This window comes from Natator depressus, chromosome 2 (assembly GCF_965152275.1).
Source record: "Natator depressus isolate rNatDep1 chromosome 2, rNatDep2.hap1, whole genome shotgun sequence".
Lineage (NCBI taxonomy): Eukaryota > Metazoa > Chordata > Testudines > Cheloniidae > Natator > Natator depressus.
This window is the reverse complement of record NC_134235.1, coordinates 187,284,689-187,294,946: the sequence shown is the minus strand read 5'-3', so window position 1 is coordinate 187,294,946 and position 10,258 is coordinate 187,284,689.

Sequence of the window (10,258 nt, the reverse complement as noted above, 5' to 3'; positions counted from 1 at the left end):
ACCTGATAACTTAAAAGCATTCCAGGACCTTTTGACCCAGCTCACTGAGACCATGGACACTGGTGAACCAGGAGAAGTCCCATGAGCTCTTCAATATCCTGAGCTCATCAACCCTAGATAGGGCTGCCCAAACAGGCAATCTAGGACTGCATCAAAAAGGGTATACCCAAGCCAGTTAAGGGACTTTGGCAAACCACAGCCACTCTTCCTCATCCTCAGCTCTCATCCAAGAGATTTGGAAAGAGGCCCCGTTTGCAAAAATATAATTTTTTTCATATGGGAGAGAGTGACTGCCTTTCTACCAAAACTCCCACAGGATAGTAGAGAGGAACTGAGAGATGTTATAAAGGTGGGCCAGATGGTCAGAAAAACTCCTTTAAAAAGTGGCCATAGATGCATTCGATGTGGTTGCCATGTGGCTGGCCACAGCCATCATCTTGAGACAGGCCTTCTGGCTTCAAGCGCTGGAATCCCTAGAGCAACACGCTATAGAGGACCTGCCATTGGGAGAGCTGGAGCTCTTCAGCAGCCCAACAGATGAAGCGCTCCTCTCTCAAAGATTCAAAGGGCACACAGCAATCACTGAGGATTTACGCACCATAGCCCTACCCATACAAATACCAGCCCCAACAGAGGAAGAGAACTCCCTTCTAGCACCAGATTCAACAATGGGAGTACTCTCTCAGAAAAAGACCCAGAAAAAGTGACAATCATCCTCCTCTGTTGCAAAAACGGTACCCTCTCAGAGGCAGCAGGTTTGATGGGAACATTGGGAGCCACACCAGAGCAAACCTAGGGCTTCCCAACATCTTTTGGAAGCTTCCTTGCACTCTTTCATTGGGCTTGGTCTTCAATCACAGCCAACAAACGGGCACTGTACAGACCCCAAGGCTACCCATCCATTTCTGCTCCTTTCCCCATATCCAGCTCCCCCCTTTCCCATCCCTCTTCATGGACCATTCTTACAAGAGCTACTGCCAACATAAGTGGCCTCATTGCTTTATCTAGGTGCCATAGAAAATTACTGGAGGAGTACAAGAGAAGAGGCTTCCATTTCCAATATTTCCTTATTCTGAAGAAAAAGGGGGGTCTCTCTTCTACCCTAGACCTGAGGAGAGTGAATTACATAGGCTGCCTTAGAATCAGGATGGTAATGCTTGCTCCATCGTTCAGGTCCATTGACAGCAGTTCCAGACCACAGGGCCAGGGCCGTCCCTATGTGGCTGCGGGGCCTGGGATGGAAATGACAAATTCATCACTTCCAGGACCAACTGCGCTGGCCAATCACGCCTCCCAAAGTGCAGGGCCCAGAGCGGTCATGTGTGCTTAGGAGCCCTGCGGCCTACCCGGGCAATTTAAAAGGGGTCCAACAGCCTCATTTGACACGCAGACTTGCCTTATTCACTGTCCATCCTGTGTAGTGAATGGTTCTGTGGAGAATATAGCATATGCTGCTATAATCAGTAGTTTCACTCAATTCAATAAATTCACTAGAAACAACATATCCAGCATGTACAGAGGCTCACTTTGCAATATAACACCTGTTAAATAGAGTTGATTATATTACAGGGTAAAGTTTCCAAAAGCAAAAACAAAAAAGTTCACTATTGTAATAATTGTTTTATCTCTGATATTTAAATGGTAATGATTTGCAAACTGGTTAAAACTTCCTAAATAAAAAAGAGTGAGTTATTTAAAAAGAATAAAGTAGTACTGGACTGAATCCTGGGTTCATTGAAGTCAACCTTTGAAATCAAGTCTCTCATTGACTGCTTTGGGGCCAGGATGTACTGGAAGGAACAATGCTGCAAGTGACAGGAGGTCAGGCAGCTTCATCCTTGTGTTTTTTCTGGCTATGACTATTGTATTTGGCTCTGTAACCCAAATTTACATAAAATCTCTAAAGGTAAAGGAACTTAATTCTTCAAAATGTTAGACTACTGAGTATCATTTCCTTTCTGCATCTCTTCTGGTTATTCAGTTTGCCAGATATGTTCGCCAGCTTTAATACACACATGTAGATTTCTCTTATAAGAAAAAAAGACAGTTATGCAAGTTAACTTGGCTCTTAGAATCAGCTTCTTAACTCATCCGTCTCCCCACATCACTCCCCACTTCCTTTCTGTTTTACCACATGAAGTTCATGCTTCTTGCCTTCACTCTTAAGGTATCTCACAGCTCTACCTCTCCCTACCTATCCTGCTCTTTTTCTCTCTTATCTTGTTGTCTCCTGCCTCTCCCACTCCGCCAACAATGCAAACCTCATTGTTCTGTTTGTCGGCTTTTCCACAGCCATCCCTGTACCTTCTTCCACGGCACCACTAGCAAAGTGAACCCCTTCCGGAATTAATTCCTACTGCCACTATTCTCCCCTCCTTCAAATTCTTCTCATAACCTATCCCTGCTATGATGCCTACAAAAAAAGTCAGCCAGTGAATGATGGTTTGTGCACCAGTTGGGGATATAGGATTTTATTTAGTTAAAATAAATTAAGAATAAAAAACTAACAAAATACTTGTTATGCAACAGCTCACTTAAATACCTGTGATAGTTACCCTTGTCCTTCCTCTCTTGCTTTTGGTTGTCATACTTGCTGTTACATCTTGTCTCAAACTGTGTGCACTGTGCCTAGTATAATGGGGTTATTTGGGGCCTGGAGAAAATATTTCAATAGAGATAACAACAATTTCACTACTAATATAGAGATTAAATGGTTGCTTCCAGTGCCAATGAACTTTTAGAGGCCTTAATGCTGTTAGCCAAAAGGAGATGTTTTCACAGTCTCAGATAGCCATGTTGTTCACATTTGAACAACAAAGTAGGGAGGGTCTTTCTACAAAATAAACTCACTAGTAAATATTTTGCTGTGGAGATAAAACAGCTGCTGTGGTCAGAAACTTAAAAGCCTGGAAGTGATTGTACTCTAAGCGTTAAATTGAGAACTTCTGCCTGTGCAGGGGAGTCAGGGAACACTGTTTCCTTCAACATCAAAGCTTATGGGAAGCTTATCATCCCCCAGTTCCTATTCCTGAAGTTGATACTTCATTGGCTGCCCTAGCAAAAGCTGCTGCATATAAATGAGAAAAGTGTCGTTTCATATCAGGAAAAGAAAGCTCAGAATCAGGTAACAAAAAGCAGAACTACTGGTGTAATGGGTCACTTGTCACTGTAAGTCCATAGTTCTTGAGGCTTCAAAGGCTATTTTAAATTGGTTCTTCTATTGTGCTCACTGCTATAGTGGCTAAGTGCCTTCCAGTAGTGAATAGCACAACTTGACTAACATCTGTGCCATGTTGTTTGTTTTCTCATTCTCTCCACAGGGGTAGAAGTGTGTGCAGGGAGTGTCTTGTTTTGGTAGGGTTTGGTTTGTTTGTTTGTTTTAACATACATGTTGCTGTGTGTTTGTTAGAGAAGGCAAGGGCAAAGATAAGGGTCTTGTGCTTAGAGCAGAAGTGGTGAGATCTGTGAGGTCCTTAGTCTCTGTGAGAGTTCATTCCACTGTCTCAGCCCAGCAACTGAGAAAGTTCTGTCTCCTACACGGATGAGCTTTACCCACAATCCACTTTAGTTATCTAAAGTGTAAGAGGTAGTTTTTCAGAATGAAAGTTAAATTTTGTCCTGTTTTATCTATGTAGTTCAAATTTGTTTGAAATTTGGTGGTTTAGCTTTATCTGCATAAAAACTAAGAAAACATGGGAAAGTACATACAACATGCACAAACAAGGTAGATGAACAAAATGTCATCCAAAAAACCCTCAAGTCTGTTTAGCCTTATTTATAAAGCAAATTGAGCATTTGTGTTGAGTTGTGCAATTCTTAGCATTAATATAAACATCGAGATATTTTCTTTAGTGCAAGTAATTGTGGGTGGTCTGAGATATTGGACCAATGGTGGTCACCATTAAACTCATGCATTCCCATTCCAATCAGTACAATTGCATGGGTGTAAATGAGGACAGAATTTTAACTGTGTGTGCTGGCTTTCCAATACTGGAACAGTGGGAGTGAACTTTTCTCCACAATCATGAGGGCTAGAAACTCAGCTTTATTTTTTAAAGTGAGATTCTTGTGCAATCATTTGATTACTTGATTAAAGCAGCTGGGACTTTAAGTCAAACAATAAATATTGTGAGACATACATTAATACAGCATTGCCAACTCTTGTGATTTCACCATGAGTAATATGATTTTTGGCTGTCGCTGGAGCCAGTCTCAATATGATAGGAGAAGGAGCAGCTCTCATGGAGTTTCCAGCTGGCTCAGGGGCAAAATCCCCTCTGATTGGCTGCCCTCCCCCAATCAGGGCTAGCACAGGAGTCTGGCAGAGCTGTCTTCCCTGCCCTGGAGCGTAGATAGGAGATTTTGGGGGAGGGAAGCAGAAGAGGGAGCAGCTGATGATATTCTCATTGGGGTGGCCTGGGAGGAGGAGGGAACTGCTGGAGGTGTCCACCCTCCCCCCAGGATTGGGAAGCAGAGAAGGGGACTCTGCAGCAGCTGGGGGGACCCTGCAGCAGCAGCACCCTTCTGCCTTGGAGAGAGACACGATGAACCACCAGAGGTACACTGGGCGGGGCAAGGGGCAGATGTGGAGTTGGGGACCTAAAGTTGATGTAGGGGTTGCGGGGAGTATAATTAGTTGAAGAATGGACAGATGTGGGGCAGGGAACAGAGAAAAAAAAATCAATGAGAACATTGGTTTTGGGGGAAGAAACTAGAATCTCCACACCATCAGGCAGCAGCCAAAGCTTCACATCAGAGGCCAAAATCACCTTATGTGCTACATTTGGGAGAGTTGGGATCACTAACCGTCTCACACAGTGATTCGCAAGTCAAAAGACAGACCAAACAACACAACTTAACCTTTAAAAGAAGTCATGATTTTGGGCCTTGTTTAGAGTTGCCAACCCTCCAAGACTGTCCTGGAGTCTCCCAGAATTAAAGATTAATCATGTGATGAAACCTCCAGGAATACATCCAGCCAAAATTGGCAACCCTAGCCTTGTTGGAAATACTTTTCCTAATAATTTTATTAAGATTTACCATGACGTCAGATTCCACACACACATTCTTTTGTTAGAAAGGCCACATGGTGTTGGTTACATCCAAAATATCAGCTTAAGTATTTACACCCTTATATTCTATATCCATAGCAACAATACAGTTATAAGCACTGGCCAACATACTTACAACAGGATCAGGAGGTACCTTCCCATCATGGCATGACTCTAGAGCAAGTAAGAAAAGGCCTGACAAAGAATGGCTAGGATACCTTCCATTTAACACACTATAACAAACAAGTGATGTCACTGCTGGTTATTGGACCTTATTTAAAGCCAGCTGAATCACTTTAGGGCTGCACTCTGCTCTCTTCAAGGTTTGTTTGTTTTTCTTACCTCACTTTGCCATATTTTCCCCTAACTACTAAGCTAAGCATTTCTCGAAAATAAATTAAACAAACAAACATATAACCACTTATTTACTGCACTTGGTACCCAATTAACCATGTTTTCTTTATTTGTATTACTTCAGCTCAAACCTTAAATAAGCTAATACTGCGTTTCCAAAGAGTCACTATATGTTTAACACAAATAACCCTCCTTTCTCTTGATTTTCTTTTTGCTCACATACTTTGGGCCTATTGCTCATGCTAATATTCAAACTCAATTTTAAAACATCGTTCACTCAGGCCTAACATGGGTCTATATTCCTACAGGCCCAGCTGATGCTATTTTGGAGTCTAATTCCTGACTTTTTGATCTTTTGGGGTTGGCAATACTGATAACATCATTCAAGTTAGCAACAGTGGATTTCCTCCTTCAGACCAGTGACATTTTGTCCTAACTCAAAATGGCCACCAACTCCAATTGCTATCAGTAGGACTGACTGCCCTCAGCATGGTGGCTGCCACTTCCCTACAGCCTTTACACATCAAAGCGACGCTGCCCCCATTAAAGATGGCCACCATCTCTGATTGTTTCCAAGGGGATTGAAGCCAGGTTTCCCTCAGGGAAGTCATGGTGACTCCTTAGTCACCATGTGGGGACCAGGCAGGGGACAAGAGAACATGAAGGATCTGGGTGAGTGGGTGAGTGTTAGGAAACTGAGGATTCTGAGGGAGCAAGAGTAAGGCTAAGGAGATGCAGGAATATGTGGAGACTGAGGGAGTGCAGAGGAGTGTAGAGAGCAGGCAGCAGATTGAAAGTGGGTTCAAGGCAGTGGGGAGGCAGGAGGCAGATTGTGGGGGACCCAGCAGAGGCAGCATGGGGTCAGACTAAGAGGTGCAGAGGTATGTGGGGACAGGAGGAGCCTGAAGTGGGTGCAGGAGAAAGTGGCATGGCGGAGAAGGAGAATATGATGGGTAGGAGACCGAGAGGGGGAAGAGAAGGAATTAGTAGGTGTAGGTGGTGGACAGGAGACTGGGGGATGCATGAAAGGGGTGTGTGAGTGATGTGGTTGGCTATCCTGTCTAGTTAAGGAGCGAGACCGGCCTCTCAGCTGTATCATATTTCATTGTAGTTTTCGCCATGGGGCATTTAAGGCTCATGGTTGTGCTGTTACATGCAGGCTAATGGTGTTCTTCAGTCTGTAGCAGCTGGGGCTGGTACAGCAGTCAGCAGAAGCCAGTGAGAGAACAAGAGGAGACACCACCAAGCAGCACACGTACTTGGATGTGTGTGTGTGTGTGTGGTGAAATCACCACAAAGAGGACACAGGTACGTGCTGGCAGCACCTCTTCTCCTTGGGCGTGTGAGAGGAGCCGCTGCGAGCCATTATCTGCTGCCAACCTGTAGCCGGAGGAACGGCAGAGCTGGGGAGCACTCTGTGGAGGTGCCCTCCATAACCACTGTCACAGCCTGTGGGCTTGCCTCAGGCAGAGAGGAGGAGTGAGGAAGCCTGAAGAGGAACTGAGCTACCACTGCCTTTACTGTTGCTGCTGCTCCCTGAAGAATTTGCAGATAGTTTTCTGGCTCTTTTGGGGTCGGATATGGAGAGCAAAAGTAAGGGAGTGGGGGAGAACAGGAGGCAACAACAGGCAGCAAGGGGAACAAAGGGGAAAATGGGACTGGGGAGAGGAGGTGGGAGGGCAAAGGATACTGTTTGAGAGAAGGACATGGGTAGTGCAAAGGGGCTCTTTGGTTGTGAATTGTGCCGTAACTGATGGATTACAATGGTTCTTAAGTATAAAGCCTGTTTTGGGGGGATGTATTTTCACTGTTTGAGTCCAAATAAGCCAGTTTTGCAATTTAGTTCAGCAATGAGAAAAGATCCCTAAAATCAGGTTTTATGGCTAAAAGCCATTATAATCCATCACTTGCTGCACAGTGGGTAAAAAAGCCCAGGTGTTCCATACGTTGGTCATTTGTCATGTATTTTGATGGCTTGTGCCACATATTGGCGGGTTGAGAGGTTTGTTTGCAGCCCTAGCCCTCGCTTTCTTGCATGATAGGGAAAAGCTCCTCCAGGAGGAGCTCAGAGGTAATAGCAGGGAACAACCTGCGCTCTGAGGCAGCTCCCAAGAGTGGCTGACACAGGGCTGCTTCAGGCTGCACTGCTCCCTGAGGCCTCCAAGCAGCCCTTGAGAGAGATGCACTGGATTTACCTCAGAGCAGCAAACAACACTGTTGGGAGATTAGCAATGAGAACCCTTTCCACACCAACCTCAGTGAACACTGAGAGAGCAGTCGGCTCTGAAGGACCAAAAGAATTTCCTGACCCAAAATAGAGTTTCATCAAAAAACAAAACAAAACATTTTTCGTGGGAAAATGTAATTTAAATGATTGTATGGGAAGTTTCTAAACAAAAGCACACTTTCCATGTAATTTTGAATTGAAATTTTTGTTATATTCAAAGATGTGTTGGTTATTTATTTGTTTTTTCCCCTCTTTGCCCCCTTTACATTTTTGCCACTGAATGCAACAGAATGAATAATTTCCAGCATGTGTATTTCCCAATTTTCCCCCTCCATTCTGTAATTCAGTGATTCTCAAACTTTTTTGTACTGGTGACCCCTTTCACATAGCAAGCCTCTGAGTGCGACCCCCACTTATAAATTAAAAACACTTTTTGATATATTTAACACCATTATAAATGCTGGAGGCAAAGTGGAGCTTGGGATGGAGGCTGACAGCTCACGACCCCCCATATAATAACCTCACAACCCCCAGTTTGAGAACCCCTGCTGTAATTTTTCAAAATTTCTCCTAGCTTCGAAAAAGTTAAGAGTGGCAAAAGGAAAAATAAAACACTATAAATCTGCCCCTCTGCAACATCTCCAAATGTCCTTAAGTTTTAGTGGAAAAAGGAAAGAAAAAAAAAAGAAAGGGAAAAAATTAATAAAGCAAAACAAAGCTGTAGACAACATTCATTCATTTTATTGCATGCAGTGGCAAAAAAGAAGAAGGGCTGGAAAAGTCGGGTGGGGGGAGATAAACATTTAAAATTTCCATATAAAAAAGTAAATCAAAACAAAATTTCTGAAGTGAATCAAAACAAAAAAATTCAATTTGAATCTAAACAAAACAAAAATTTTGATCTGAACCATTTTGAAAATTTCTCACAAAAGGTTTAAAATAATAAGTTTGTGTGAATTTTTTTTTCCACAGGAAGAAAAGGGGTTTCTACCAGTTCTAGCTCAGTCCCCTTCCATCCAAGTCCTGGTTAGCTCTTCACCAGCATCATGCCCCTGCAAAGTGACAATTTCAAGTTATCGCGGCACAATTTGTTATTAACAAATATAAAATAATCAAAAGAAAAATATCCAGAAAGTCCTACAATCCCATGACAGACTGCCTTAGCAGTAGGCTTGGCAGTATTTGATTTTCATTTTTTTTATAATATTGACTTATATCAGTGTTTATTTTTAAGTATTTTTTCTTTATTTATTTAAATGTTCACAGTACTGCACAAATACAGTAAAAGCTTTGTTATCCGGCATGTTGGGGGAATAGGGGGTGCCAGTTAGTCAAAAATTTCAGTTAACTAAGAGTTATACTTACCAATGGAATACCAATTTTCAAAGAATCAGAATAGAATAAAATGAATCAAGTATAAAATAGTATACAGGTACTCGCCAATCCAGTAGTAGTACTGCACTGCAGAGTGGTTGGTTTCTTGAAGCACTTAGGTGTATACAGGTAACCTACTGTATAGAAAACTTTATCTTGTGACACTACATATCACTATGGGCAGCGCATGGCATACATCCAGATCACTAAAAATACACTTAACACTAAAACTATACTGAGCATAATCTAATGTTTCTTTGGTGATTCAGAAGGCACTTCAGGATCTTGCAGTGCCTCAGGATCATCATTATCAACATCAATTTTCATTGTAGATGTAGAAGGTGTAGGAGATTGGGATGAATCTGTAAGGACCCTCTGACACACCCTGGAAACTGCTTTTTTGAATAAATCCCTGATATCAGCTTGCTTACTTGTCTTCTGCCTCTTTTGCATAAAAGTAGAGTGCAGAATGGGCAACTGCATAACCTTTTGGGCAGCATACTAGTCCCAGGTACTAGATTGAAGATTTGTATCAGGCGATATCAGAAATGCCGGTTAATAGAGTTTTCTGGTTGATAAAGTGCCAGTTAACACAGGTTTTACTGTATATGGCTTTTAAGCATTTTTTTTCAATGTGTATTGATTTAAATTTTCACAGTTGCAGAAAATTAGGGGGGAGGGTCAGACAATGCTAGGGGTCAGACAATTATTTAATGACAGTACATGCTGAAAAAATTAAAGCTTTATAATTGTTAAAATGCAATTTTTCAACACCATATGTCAAAATATACAAAGTAAATAACCTTAAATCAAACTCTACGAAGTTCTCAAGCAGCATTTTTCTTATTTTGCCTGTCTGTGCATTTTGATTATCAGTGGAAATATTTTTTGTGGGTTGTGTGTGTGTGTGTGCGCGTGAGAAACTCAATGTTGAACAACAGTTACCGATTAAAAAAATCTCCTCTTTCCAAGCCTACTTATCAGCTTAGGGCACATTCACTTTCAAATAAAAGTTTAGTATTGGTGTTTGTTATCCACTGTTGTCAACTAGTGTGTCATTCTCTTCCTCATAGATCTCCTCCTAAATTCCAGCTTAAGTTTGGGACACCAGAAGTATGTTGTAGCAGGGCAGCGTAGCTTACACTGCTGCTGCCCTTAGTGAACCGGTTTTGTGAATAAATGACTTCAGTCTCCCCGGGCTGCCAATTCCATACCTTTCAATAGCAATCAATTTAAAAATTCCATGTATGGC